The 14,029-nt window shown below is 40.6% G+C and overlaps 1 protein-coding gene across 1 annotated transcript in view; it reads right to left on the reverse strand.

The window, feature by feature from the left end:
• Window positions 1–370, reverse strand: part of LOC149318715 (lipase member M-like) — a 33,204-nt gene extending 32,834 nt beyond the window's left edge. The window contains exon 1 of the mRNA XM_089510340.1: window positions 300–370. The gene's annotated coding sequence lies outside the window, so the exon portion shown is untranslated. The remainder of the gene's footprint in view (window positions 1–299) is intronic.
• Between the last annotated feature and the right edge of the window lie 13,659 nt (window positions 371–14,029).

Below are 14,029 nucleotides of genomic sequence, written 5' to 3' on the forward strand. Positions count from 1 at the left end.
TAAATTTCAAATATCAAACCTTGATTTTCCATTTTTTATAAGACACACCATTTTGCTATGTCATTATATTTAATGGGACTTGAGCATACATAAATTTTGTTATACATGGGGGATCTTGGAACCAAACCCCAGCGTGTAACAAGGGTCCACTGTACAAAATATGAGTGGGGATACCATCTGGTAGAAGGCTACACTCGATCTATGTCTGCTAATCTGAAGGGTTTTTCTCCCTTCTAAAGTAGAAAAAAACATATCTGTCAAGAGAAACAGAGAGGGAAAAAGAATGAGAGAACACTCACCCAAAGCACAGTTCTTGCACCTCTTCTTTTTAATTGAAGCTATTTCTTCCAGCTATATAAAGGGATAACTTGGTTTCTGGGAAGCTTTTGTTTGTGGTTGCGATTCAATCTCTCCAGAAGTTGAAGATTTGGGTTAGATTAGATTCCAGACAGAAATGGAAAATATTCCTTGAAGAGCAGTAATTAAGAAAACCAGATGATCATATGTTAAGTGGCAAGGAGCCAAAGAATGTCATAACTACTCCTTCATAGCATCAGAAGCGATGAGTGTATGTTGATGGGGCATAACTCAACCATACTCTCCTCCTAATTCCATGTGACAAATTGCTTCTAAAATTAAGGCACCTACTCCAGCCAAGCATGGAGTTTAACACTGCGTCTATCACCTGCGTTCCCTGAGTGGCCACTTGGAGGTGGAGTTTGTCTCATGACTGAAGTATAATTGCATTGGTCTAGCCGTACAACTGAAGTTTTAAAAAACAACAACTGAATCCCTTTTACCTTTGCTTCCCCTTCAAAAAGACATTTTACTAGCTGGAACATGAAGATCAACATAAATACATATTCAAGAAGAAATCCTATACTCCAGTGGAATGTTGTTAAACATGCTATGTAGGTAAAATTGGTGAACATTTCAGTGTACAAAGCAACTTGCTGATCGCCAAAAGTGGAACTCTTCCCTCTATCCTTTCCCCTTACAGAGACTCTGAATACACAAGCAATACATTCCCGTTATCATTAAAAAGTACAAACGAGACATAGGTAAAGGTAAAGGTTTCCCCTTTGAGGTGATTGTCCCCCCAAAATACAAAGGAAAGACATATAAGTAGGTGAAGGTGGAGAAAGGGATCTCTTAAAGGTAAAAGTAAATGTATTCCTCATTGACAAGGTTGTCAAGTAGTGTCCGACTATGGAGGGTGGTGCTCATCTCCATTACTATGCCAAAGAGCCAGTGTTGTCAAAGTCTACTCTGTGATCATATGACCAGCATGACTGCACAGAACACTGTTTACCTTCCCACCAAAGTGGTGCCTATTTATCTACTTGCATTTGCATGCTTTCAAACTGCTAGGTTGGCAGAATCTGGGACTAGTTATGGGAGCTCAACCCATCATGCGGCACTCGGGTCTCAAACTGCCAACCTGTCAAACTTGCAATCAACAGAGTCAGTGTCTTAACCACTTGAGCCACTGAATCCCAGTGCAAAATAATTTACCAATGCAAAATATTGGTAAGAATTCTCCCCTGAAATCCACACATTTCTGATGAACCAATGCTACTCCTAGGAACAGCCAAATGAGCAGTATAGTAAAGGGACATAATTTAAAATTCTGCTTTTTGGTATCTAATTACAAATAAGGCTACATGGTTAATTAAGCATGGTCAGAAATTTCTATATCTGATGTTACTTTTAAAAAGAGCCCCAACCAAAAGCAAGCCCTTTCCAGCATCCAAACTGAGCAAAATAAATGAATAAAATGAACACTGCAGGGTGAGGCTAGTTCTATCACTCACTGCTGTTGTATGTCTTCAAATTGTTTCTGACTTATGGCAACCCTAAGGTGAAACATCTTTCTTGGCAAGATTTTTCAGAGGGGGCTTGCCTTTGCCCTCTGGTGAGGGAATGTGACTGGCCCAAGGTCACCCAATAGGATTCTATGGTGGAGATTCGAATTCTAGTCTCCAGAGTCACACTCACACTACTACACTATCCTGAGACTTCCGTAACTCATATCAGCTCCAATTCTATAGCCACACAGACAATAGAACTGTTGCAGTCTATTAAAATGGGAAAAGGTTGCACAAGGTGGAAATGTTCAGTGTATGAATTGAAGTTTAGAAAGCAACTTGTACTCTGGGTTGAGGTTGCCATCCTATGCCCATTTACCTTAGAGAAAGAAGCAGTGAATTCACTGTGGCTAACCTTAGAGTGGATATGTGTACAATTTAACTGTGAAAGAGTTTTCACATTTTATTCAAAAAAGGCGATGGGGTATCTGTTCTCATTTCTTTTTAACATGAATGTGAATAAAAGGGAAAGAAGAGATCAACATTATGTAAGTTTTAGATGTTGATTCCCTGCTTCCTTTTCCCAGTAAAAACCATGAGAGATCTGACAGCTGTTTTGTATGGATCTATTCAAAGTTAAGTAGCAGCAATGCCAAACACCAAACTTACCAGCATATCTTCTTCACCTTTACCTGGAATTAAGTCCCATCAAATTGAAAAGTACATCCTTCTGAGTATGTATGCACAGAATGGCAATCTTTGTTATTATTTCAGAGGCAGAACTCCGAGTTCCATGCCATTTAAACAGTCTGAGGGAAACTTTGCACCAACTGGTTTACCTTTAAACAGCAAAAACTAGTTGTTCTTGGTTTGGGAGAAGGTGTGATGGACACCCCAAATCACCTTCTTTATTTCCAGTCCCTCTAATGAGTTGTTGGGATCCCTGTTTCTTCTTTTGGAGCACGAGCACACTCATAATAAATATTATGTTTCCACATGGCCTTTTAGAGGACAGGACCATTCAGAAGTGGGACAGAATCCCAGGATTCCTATTTGTAACACAAATGCAGCCAATGAATGGAGTATTTTTTTTATTAGTAATACAGGACCAGCAGCCACTTGCAACACCTTGAAGGTCCAACTTGCCCAGGATAAAGGCAGTAAAGAAAAAAAGTAAAACCAGCCAGAGAGCAAGCCTGAGATGTGTAGAGCAGGGTGATAGCAGTAGCATCTCTCAGCAACGTTTGAGGCTTGGGCAGGCAAGTCTTGAAGATGGAGTGGTGGGATATAGGATCACAAGAGGGAAGTTTCCAATACCAGGCCAAATCACCAAATGTCTTGAAAGGGGGATTATCAGGGGGGGATCTCACTACTTGGACTGAAGACAATAATAAATAAAATATGTTTTCATCACCTTTCTACTGCCTTACATTGCTTTGTTGAATTTCACCAGTTGATTTGCTGGCGGAATGAAGCAATAAAGTACTCTCTCTTCACATATGTGGTTATCATTTTCTTTGTTATAGAATCAAAGAGGCATCTGGTCCAAATCATTGCCAAGCAGGAATACACAATGAAAGTACTGCGAAGGGGTAGTCATCAAACCCTTTTTTAGGAACCCCCAGAGAAGGAGAGTCCACTACTCTCTGAGGCAGTCAATTCCACTGTTAGAAAGCTCACGCAGTCAAAAATAATTCTTCCTAATGTTTAGGGCAAATCTCTTTTCTTGTAATTTGAACCCATTGCAAGCAGAAAAGATGCTCCCTTCATCTTCTACATGACATCCTCCAGATATTTAAAGATGATTATATCATTTCTCCATTTTCTCTTCTCAGTTAAATATCAGTTAATACAGCACAGGTTAAATCCTGTTTCTTTCACTACATGCCAAGTAGGTTAAAGGAAACGAACTCATCAGTGGGTAACAAAACTATGCATGTCTTAAAAGTTTTTTTTAGTTGTGCACAAAAACACACTTGACTATCCATCTTGATGGAAGCAGAAGTAGCAGCAAGATGTACTGGATAACTGTTATTGGAAATTAAATATCAGGGTGTGAGGCTTTTTTATGCTGCTTATTTAGATGTTTATCGCTTTTGAGGCACTGCTGGGAATTTCCCATGTTTTTGTGGTAATATCATTCCATGCATTATCCAGTGAGTGTGACTCAAGCTACCAATTAACAATAATTAATTTCACCACTTACGGTAGCAGAAGGTTACAGGGAAGAAAACAGTTTGCCAGTCAAGCTTCATGTAGGTTAGAGAGGCGTCAAAAAGCAATTTTAGAAGGCCAGAGGTTTTTAAAAAAAAAGAACGAGTAAAGGAGGACAAAAAAAGCAAGTAAAACCCAACCCAACCCGAAAGGACCAGATATCCATCTTCTCTAGCCACGAAAAAGCCTGTGAACAGAGCAAGGACTCTTGGAGTTCAGGTTGTCACAGATTGTTATGTTCCTTGGCTGGTTGTCAGTTCCTAGCTATTTAAATATACTTTGTTTTTGTACTTTTGAAATTTCTTAAGCAACTGCTCAAGGAGAAGTGCTTCAAGCTGGATGATCTAAACAACCTGATCTAATTGTTCTTGCCATAGAATAAAGTATTCTCTCCACACGTCTCTGTTAAACTTCCAACTGCTTTATCTCATGGCACACAGATTATTTTCCTCCTGAAAAAGGGAAAGGGAAAAGTGAATCTACTTCATTTTACTTATTATGTTGTCACTGTCCTGGGGAAGAGGGGAAAAGAATGGGCACAGCAATCATATGATAAGAAGCATGAGCAGAAGGGCTCCTGGCTGGCTAGCCTTCCTCCTTTGTTCCTCAGAATAGAGAAAAAAAGGTAGACATCTCTATGGGTTTGCTTAGTTAGCATGACTTTTGGCTTAAGACATGCTGAATCATGGTGGAGCCATTAGGGCTATTGCTTGAACATCTTTATCTGTATGAAAATGAGTTCAGTTAATCTGTTCTAATCCCAGTTACTCCCTGATCTGAATAATCAAATCATTTTCCAGACTAGATCAGGCCTCCATGCACAGATCTAATAACTAAATAGTATACTGCTTGTTTGTTTGTTTTTCCTTGAGGAAATGGGGGAGAGTTTTCTTTCAGCCGGCTTTTGAAGAATTTTGTAAAAAAAAAAAAAAAAAAAAAAAGGAAAAGAAAACAAATTTATTTATAGTACAATGGGCCCTTGGTATCCAATGGGGCTTGGCTCCAGGATCTTTCCCCCCCAATCAATACCAAAATCTGTGGATGCTCAAGTCCCATTAAATGCAATGGCATATTAAAATTGTGCCCCTTACACAAAATGATAAAATCAAGGAAGCTTATCACTTGGTTTATTAAATCGGCTTTCCTCTCCCGGTTTAAATTTCAATTCAGGCTGCATCCTAATCTTATCAGGTTTTTGCTGCTGAATTTGCTGCCTGAATACAGCTCCACTTGGTTCTTTTCGGATCCGGGATAAACCATATAAAAATTGCTATGGTTTAGCAAGGAACATGTTTCAGAGAAATTGTTAGCTAAGGATAAGAAAATGGCCACCGGAGAGCTCCTGGAAGTGAGGATGCACCTGGGCTGTATTTGGGCAGCAAATTCAGCAGCAAAAGCCTTCTGATAAGATCAGAATACAGCTTGAATTGAAATTTAAACCAGAAGAGGTAAGCTGAATTAACAAGCCAAGCAATAAGATCCAAGGTTTGCTTTTGAGAATATATATATTAGAATATCTTCTAGTATGGATGGTTAAATCCATGGATAAAGATTCATGGATATGAAAGGCTGACTGTATATTCAAGATGGGAACGACTGCAGGGTTTGGGTTTTTTTAAATGAAACAAAGTGACGCCCCTTCCTAAGCCTAGTACGTGCAGAGCGCATACATTATGCCCATCCAGAACGGGCCGAAGAAGAAAGTAAAACTGACATACAAGTATACTTCAGTTAACAAAATACATGTGCTCTTGAGCATGTTTTCATTAACAGAATATTTGGTACCAGAAGCAGAAATAACATGCAATGACTAGGGATAGATTCCCACACCAGAAAAAAAGATGAGCAGTTCAGTGCATTTTTGCAAACCCTTAACTCCAAATTAACATGCACATATGAAGTGAAACAAGCAGGTTAAGTAAATATGTACACAAAAACATTTTGAACCTTCTAGAGACCACTTGAAGGCTTATTTGAAAACACACCAAGTGATAGCTTTTTCTTTCTCCAGCTTCTGCTTTTCTTATGTTTTCCATTTTGGTGGCCAGATTTATAGATCTATGCTTTTGTATATATATCACACTAAGGGGAGCTGGTAAGACAGGCTTGTCTGCTCTCGCCCTTTCCCTCTATTTTGCTGTTCATATTAGCTAAGTAAAAGATTCTGGAGGCAAATGCCATTTCCCTTGCCTGCTTTAGGCAAGCACACACATACAGGCCAAGGTTTCCCCAGCCCTTGTCACCATACTCACAGTGCAAATGCTGCTTAAGAAGTCCACCTAAATCAAAAAGGGGAATTGGGCAGGCGTAAAAAGACTTTGTAAAAAGGAGGTGCATCGTCTTGGAAAACTTCAGTACTTTTAGTCTTTAAGATGTCCTTCCAAAGTACAGCGTGGTGTATTAGCAGCCACAATTCTTCCAGTACTTTGTTTATGTATTCAATAAACAAGATCAACTTGTCCATGAAGTTTTCATGACTAGTTTGTCCTTTGGAGGCTCTCATGTTATCTGATAGTTCTTGGTAAGCCACATGTCCCAGATTCTTCTCCCCAGTTATCAAGGGGTAGATCTCCACTCTTTTAACTTTTAGCTATCTCCATGGGAGCAGCTATAATGAAGATGGCAACCAATGAGGAAGGCAAGCAGCGCCATTGAAAACAATGGGGCAGGTGCATGGGCATTCATGCCGTTGTTTCCCCTGCGGCGTGGCTTCACTGTAAGCTGAAAGCCATGTATGGCACATCTGCGTATGGCACTAGCTCACTGCAGAAAATATGGACAGGGATTTATTGTTTACTCCATGGTGGCTGTCATCAAGACACTGATTTCATTCATTCATTCATTCATTTCATTTCATTTCATTTCATTTCATTTCATTTATATGCCACTTTTCTCCCTGAAAGGGACCCAAGGAAGCCCACAAAGAAAACTTTAAAAATATTACAGTAAAAAAATTTTAAAAATTAAAATCATCTTGTTAAAACAGTATAAAATTATATAAAACATCTCTCTGGCTTTGCCTCGCGAACGAAGATTCAGGAAGGACTCATCCCGCACTTTGTACAAGCGCATTGGTGACTAAAAAGGCCAATCCGGGACAAACAGGTCCGGTTGCAGAAAGCACAGCGGAAAGTCTCCTTGGGTGATGTTTCCGGGTTGTGGTTTTTTCTGCGTTGTCATTTCTCTTCAAGATTCGTACGGCGTGAGCTTTCGAAAAAGGCTGCAGCATCGTGGATAGTGCGTCTCCATGCCTCCCGATGCGAGGCCAGGGCAGACCATTGTTGGTGATCAATTTGGCCAAGCCTGAGATGTTGTTTCAGGTAGTCCTTGTATCTCTTCTTTGTGGCGCCCTTCTTACGCTGACCCGTGGCGAGTTCACCATAGAATACTATTTTTGGGAGGCAATGGTCCTTCATCCTAGAAACGTGTACTGCCCAGTGCAGCTGCGTTCTCAATAGCATGGCCTCAATGTTGGTGATCCCTGCTTGCTCAAGGACAACAACATTCGTCACATTGGCGGGTTACAGACCGCCCATTTGGGGCGGTCTGCACCCGCCCCTTCCCCCGGAGTATCGAGGCTTCAGCAGCTACACCGGCAGCTGCTGAGGTCCCGATCTGCCGCTTTTCAGGCTGTGGGGAAGCGGAAAAAGGCCCCTTCTCCGCAGCCTGAAAAGGGGTGTTCCTGGGGCTTCAAGCCCCAAGGACACCCTGCGGTGGCAGGAAGGAGGAGAAAGGGGCCGTTTGGCCCCTTTCTCCTTTGGTCCACTGGGCGCAGCCATCTGAAGGCTGCGCCCAGCGGACCAAACCAGGAAGGAGCTCCGTTTCGGAGCTCCTTCCTGCTCCGTGCTCAGGGCGCACTATGCGAGGATGTCACGTCCGCGCCTCCCCGTATAGAGGCGGTGCGGCCGTGATGTCCTCATGGCAGCCCCCATGTAGATGGGGCGCCGCCATTTTGTACGGAGTCAGTCCGTACTAGGGTTAGGAGGGTGCAGAAGCACCGCACCTTTCTAACCCTAGTACAGACTGACTCCGTACTTTAGTGCCCGTCTGTAACGGGCCATAGTCAGTCCAGATATAAAACATACAAAGGAAAAAAAACATACCTACAACACCACCTCATATAAAAGCCTCCCTGATAATAATTAAACCATATATACTTGACTATAAGTCAAAAAAAATCTATGCCCCAAAATTAATCTTAAAATCTTGGGTTGACTTACATACGGGTCAATGAAGTAATTGCTCAGAAAGATCCTAGAAGAAGCACCTCCCCGAGGCCCCACACTCCATGCCTCAGCAATGATTTCTGAAAGAGCTGCCAAGGCAGGACTGTGTGTGTGAATGCGTGAGTATGTGAAAGAGGAGATTCCCTTCTCAAACTAATGTTAAAGCCTCCTCTCCTCATCAAACACCACATTTTCCTATAGTTCCTTCCTTCTCAACCTGATGTTAAAACTTTCTTCTCCCCTAAGTTTTACCCTCAACTTATCCACAGGGTCATATCAAACTTCATGATTTTGGCCCTAAAACCTTCCCTTGACTTATACATAAGTTCAGCTTATGTATATATATGTATATACATGAGTATATATGGTGTATTAAAAGTCTGCTTTAATACAAACATCTTTGCCTGCCAGTGAAAGAAAAGGGAATGTCAGCCTAGACTCCTTGCAAAATGAGTTCCAGAGAGTGGGAGCAGCCACTGAGAAGGCTCTCTCTCATGCCTTCACCAAGTGAGCATATGATGGTGGCACCCTCCTTTGAAGATCTTAGAGTTCTTGTAAGTTTGTCTGGGGGATACAGTCTTTCAGATACTGGATTTAAACCGTTCACTTGTTAATACTCAAACCACATATTAAAACTGCCCCCTTTTTCATTACATCCCCTCCAATATTCCTGTGTGATGATCCTGTTATCCCTGCCAATTTTATAGGTGAAAGGTACAATTTGTGAATAAGTTAGGGGATGCATTCTTTGGCAAGAACAGAACCATGGTTTAAAAGGAGATATCCAGAGACTAGATCAATCTGGTTTTGGTATTGAGATTAGAGTTCCAACCTGCGCTAAGGATTTTACATTTTCCATTTTCTTTCATGTGGGTCTTTAGAGTATATGTACATTTGATCAAAAACTATTGGGGCATGTGGGTATTTTCCAAGAGATGCCAGTTTAGATGCAAATGTAGATATCTGACATAAGTATAATCAGTTAGTGGCTATAATTCTGAAGGTATATCTTCTGATCTTTTTTTTTAAAGAATTCCTCATAAAAAGAGATTCTGTGTTGTAAAAAAATCCCTTTGCTTTTCCAGTTTTTAAACTGAGTTGGTTCATCTGAATTATGTAATAGGGGATGCAAAAAGAAGGGCATAATGAGGGAAGGGTCAGGGTCAAAATTATGTTTCTATTTGATCTGTATACAGATAGCTCTCCTCAGAGAATTTGACAGGCTGGAGTGGTGCACTACATTAAGCACTTTCCTTAGAGCTGCTGGAAACTTCTTCTAGACATGAATCATACTTGATTAAGGTTGATATAATCTGTAATAAAACTGTTGATCCTATTAGCCAAATGGATATAAAAAATTTAGGCCGTGATGAATCAGTGCTATTGATCTGCATGGCAATACCAGCAGGTGTGCTTTTGGTATGGGTATAATACTTGATCTTTACCAGCTGGCTGCCAATGGATCTTGTTCCATGAATTCATTAACAAATCAACCAAAGGTGGGGCAAATTCATTATATAAATGCTTATAGAATGAATCAATGAATCTGTCTGGGTCTGAGAATTTCCCCTTTTTAAACTTTGTAATAGCTCGTTTCATTTCAACTTCAAACATGAGATAGTTTAAAAAATAATTATGCAAATCAGAGACCTTTTTTAATGTTCATGGAATTAGTAAATTCAATACTATTTAGACTATCTGTTGATTCTGATGACTATAATTGGAAATAAAACTCACAGAATTCTTGAATAATTTCATTAGACGTTTTTAAGCATCCTTGAGGTGTACTGAGGAATGTGATTATTTCCTCCCCCCTTCCATTTTCTTAACTGCTTTAATAAATAATAAATAAAACTTTTATTTATACCCCGCTTTTCTGCTACAGGAGCAATCAAAGTGTCTTACACGATAAAAAAACAGTCAATATACGCTACATACAGTCTGTACAATACTATATCTAAACTCCACCCCCCCCCCCAAAAAAAAAAAGGATTAAATACATTCCCAGAAACTGGGTATTTTTGTAATTATTTCCATAACAACAATAAGCCCTGGTGAACAACAATGAGTTTTAATTCAATATAGATTCAGTTCATTGAGTTCTGCCTTCTTCTGAAACAACTTATCAAAGATTGCCTGGTTTTGATTTAATTCGTGTGCACACATGATTTTAAGGTATGGAAAACCTTCAAGGAACACATGACTTAGGGCTGCTCTCAACCTTTCATTCTAGGCTTTGCTGGCCCTTTGGTCACATAGAAGGTGAGTGGGGAATTCTACAGACCTTTACCGGTTTTCTGTAAAGTTCACATACAGTTGAGTGGATGAGTATTTAGTATATCATTAAATGGTCAAGTGATCTATGTATTTTTATTATCTCAGCTGTAAACATTGGCTGCTGGTGACATATAAAATCATCTAAAGAATAGTTTGTTGTTGTTGATTGCCATCAAGTCAACTTCAAAATGTCCATCAAAAATGTGTGGGTGGTTGTGGACAAGACACCTGCTCCAAAGCAAGTGGAATGTTCTGGCAGCCATCATCATGTAGAATACTCATGGATAATGAGGAAACATCCATGGTAACTAACACCACAACTACAGGAATGGGTCTACCTTCCAAAGTGAAGTTAAACCGTTGGCTGTCTCTTATGTATGAAGCTCCTGTTGATACAAAATCTCTAATAAAGGAATTCAAATACTGGGCTAAGGGTTCTGAAACCAAACCTGTTCCTGAAACAATAAGGCAATCAGGAGTGGCAAACACTTCCATAAGGATCTTAGGTCCCTACCTGGACCGAAAGGACCTTGAAGCAGTGGTACAAGCACTGGTAATCTCTCATTTAGATTTCTGTAACGCGCTCTACTTGGGGCTACCCTTATACCAAGTTCAGAAGCTTCAATGGGTTTAAAATGCGGCAGCCAGGCTGGTCACTGGTACATCTAGGTTTGACCATATAACACCAGTGTTGAAATCGCTTTACTGGCTGCCAATTAGTTTCTGGGTGCAGTATAAGGTGTTGGTTATTACCTTTAAGGCCCTACATGGCTCAGGCTTGAATTACTTGTGTGAACGCCTCTCCTTACACAATCTGCCCTGCACACTTAGAACATTGAGGAACTATTTATTGGAACATCATATTACTAGGTTAATGACAACTTCCCATAGGGTGTTTACTGCTGTGGTTCCAAAATTATGGAATAGCCTACCGGAAGAGATCTGTCGTCACTACCTTAGAGGTCTTTAAGAAGGAACTCAAAACGGATCTCTTCCGGTGGGCTTATCCACCGGACTCCATATAAAAGGTTATGATGATTGCTCCACTCCTGACTATGATTGTTGGCTATTGATGAATTGTTATTTTAGAGAACTAATAAGAATGTCAGTTAATTCAGTATTAGTGTTTTATTGATCGTATTTTGTATTATTGTATCATTTTTACTGATGTAATCCCACCTCGATCCTTGGGAGAGGTGGGAAAAATCTTGCCATGTCTCTTGTGACAACTCCCAAATATAGTGCATTCAGGTCCAGAGTAGATTTGTTTAAAGTAATACATTTTATTAAATCTAGGGCTTCAGGGGGGAAACAGAAACAACAAGCCTCTCCAGGTTCCCAAATCTACATTTAATATCGTGGTAAAGGATCCTATGGTCCTTGCTGTTGAAAGGGCAGTACATCAGAATGTTGAGGAATTGGGGGAAAGACATATATATATCAAATGGAACTTCACTGATACTCAAAAGAGAATTCTTGATCATTTGGCTACAGATAAAAGTGTGGTAATAAAACTTGCTGATAAAAGTGGAGCAATAGTGGTGATGAATTTGTGTTATTATATAAGGGATATTATTAGGCAATTAAATGATTTAATAGTTATAAGAAACTGGACCAGCATCCAACTGATCATATCAGATGTGTTATTACAACAGTGGTTTATGAGAGTATTCTTTAGAATACATTCAGAAGAAAACAGTCAATTTTCCCATCAATGGATTTTCCAGGATTCCTGTTTTATATAATAATAATAATGATCATGATAATAATAAAGTTTATTTATATTTATGACAGAGAAGAATCAAAGATAAAACCAAGACTGCGGGCTTGCTGGACTGGTTGAACAGAAATGTTGTCCACAGAGACAGAAAAGGAGTGTTGAATGGCGGACTGAGGAGGAAAGACAAGAAGCTCAGTCTTGGACATGTTAAGCTTCAAACGCCGATGGCGCATCCACTGCGAGACAGCTGTGAGACAAGACGAAACTTGTTGTTCAAGCCTTGTAGAAAGTTCAGGGGTGGAAAGATACAACTGGATGTCATCGGCATACAGATGATAGGAAAAACCAAAAGAGCTAATGAGTTTACCTAAGGACAGTGTGTAGAGAGAAAACAGAAGGGGACCCAGAACAGAGCCCTGGGGAACTCCAACAGATAAGGGAACAGGAAATGAAGTCTGACCACCTGCAACTACTTCAAAAGATCTGCCAGGCAAATTAGATCTAAACCAGTCGAGAACAGAGTCTGAGAACCCAAGGTCAGAAAGTATGTCAACTAGAAGACAGTGATCAACGGTGTCAAAGGCTGCAGACAAATCAAGAAGGATGAGAACAGAGTAAAGACCATTAGCCTTGGCCTGTAAAAGGTCATTCGAGATCTTAGTGAGAGCTGTTTCTGTGGAATGCCTTGGGCGGAAACCACACTGAAAGGGATTGAGGATGGAGTTGGCTTCAAGAAACTCAAGACAGCGAGAATAAACAACCCGTTCCAAAACCTTAGAAAGAAAGGAACTATCTTCTCCTTGAAAACTCTAACAGTTTGAATGTGATGATTTTGCCATAAGAGTTTGCTCATTTGTTGAGTCATGTAGGGGAAAAAAGGAGAGCTTAAATGTCAGTAAAATATGATTAGTTCTTCCTGCACTGGGTAGATAATGAAAGTCACTCAAGTCAATAATTTTGTTTTGATAATTTAAAAGCTGAGCTAATTCAAACACTATAGTCTCACCACCGTTCCATCTGTGTACATTCCAGTGCACTTCTAGGAGGAGTTGATTTTGAAGCAGCACACGATTGTGATTTATTACTCAGCAGTTTCTTGGTATCCTCTAAACCTAGGACATGTTGCAGAAACATCCACACGTCCGAATTCCTCTGAAGACAGAACCAACTGGTGTGCGGTCTCCGTCTTTTTCTACTGCCTCTCCTAACATTATTGTTTTTTTTCTAATGAATCATGCCTTCTCATGATGTGCCCAAAGTACAACAGCTTCAATTTGGTCATCTTGCCTTTGAAGGAGTCTTTCTTTTTTGCTTCCTTGAGTTCTCTTGGCTGAGAGAGCCAAGGCCATGGAGAAGCTGGAATGAGTGGGTGCCAGCAGTGTGGCAAGCTGGTTGAAAACTCACCATAGCTGCCAACCCCCACCCATTTTTCTTCACTGCCTTGGCTTTCTTGGCTGAGAGAGTCAAGGCTGTGGAGAAGCCTGAATTGAAGGCAGCAGCTGCAATGAGATATTACAGCTGAGGATGGGGATGGCAGCAGTCCACCTCTGTCCGTGGCTGGAATGTGTGCCAGCAGCATGGGTGGTGCAGGGACAGCAGTGAAGCAGTCAGGAAGGGTAGGGCAAATGACAAGTGCCCCTCTCTGCCTGCTGCCACTTCCACTTCCACCGCCACCCCCTGTTATGCCCTGATCTTAAGGGCAACCTGTTTAACCTGAGAGTGTGTAGTGGAAATCTCCCTCCCAGTGGACTTTTTCAGAGCAGGGCTGACACAGACAAAGAGAC

This window comes from Sceloporus occidentalis, unplaced genomic scaffold (assembly GCF_023333645.1).
Source record: "Sceloporus occidentalis isolate IW3139 unplaced genomic scaffold, rSceOcc1.0.p SCAF_2, whole genome shotgun sequence".
NCBI lineage: Eukaryota > Metazoa > Chordata > Lepidosauria > Squamata > Phrynosomatidae > Sceloporus > Sceloporus occidentalis.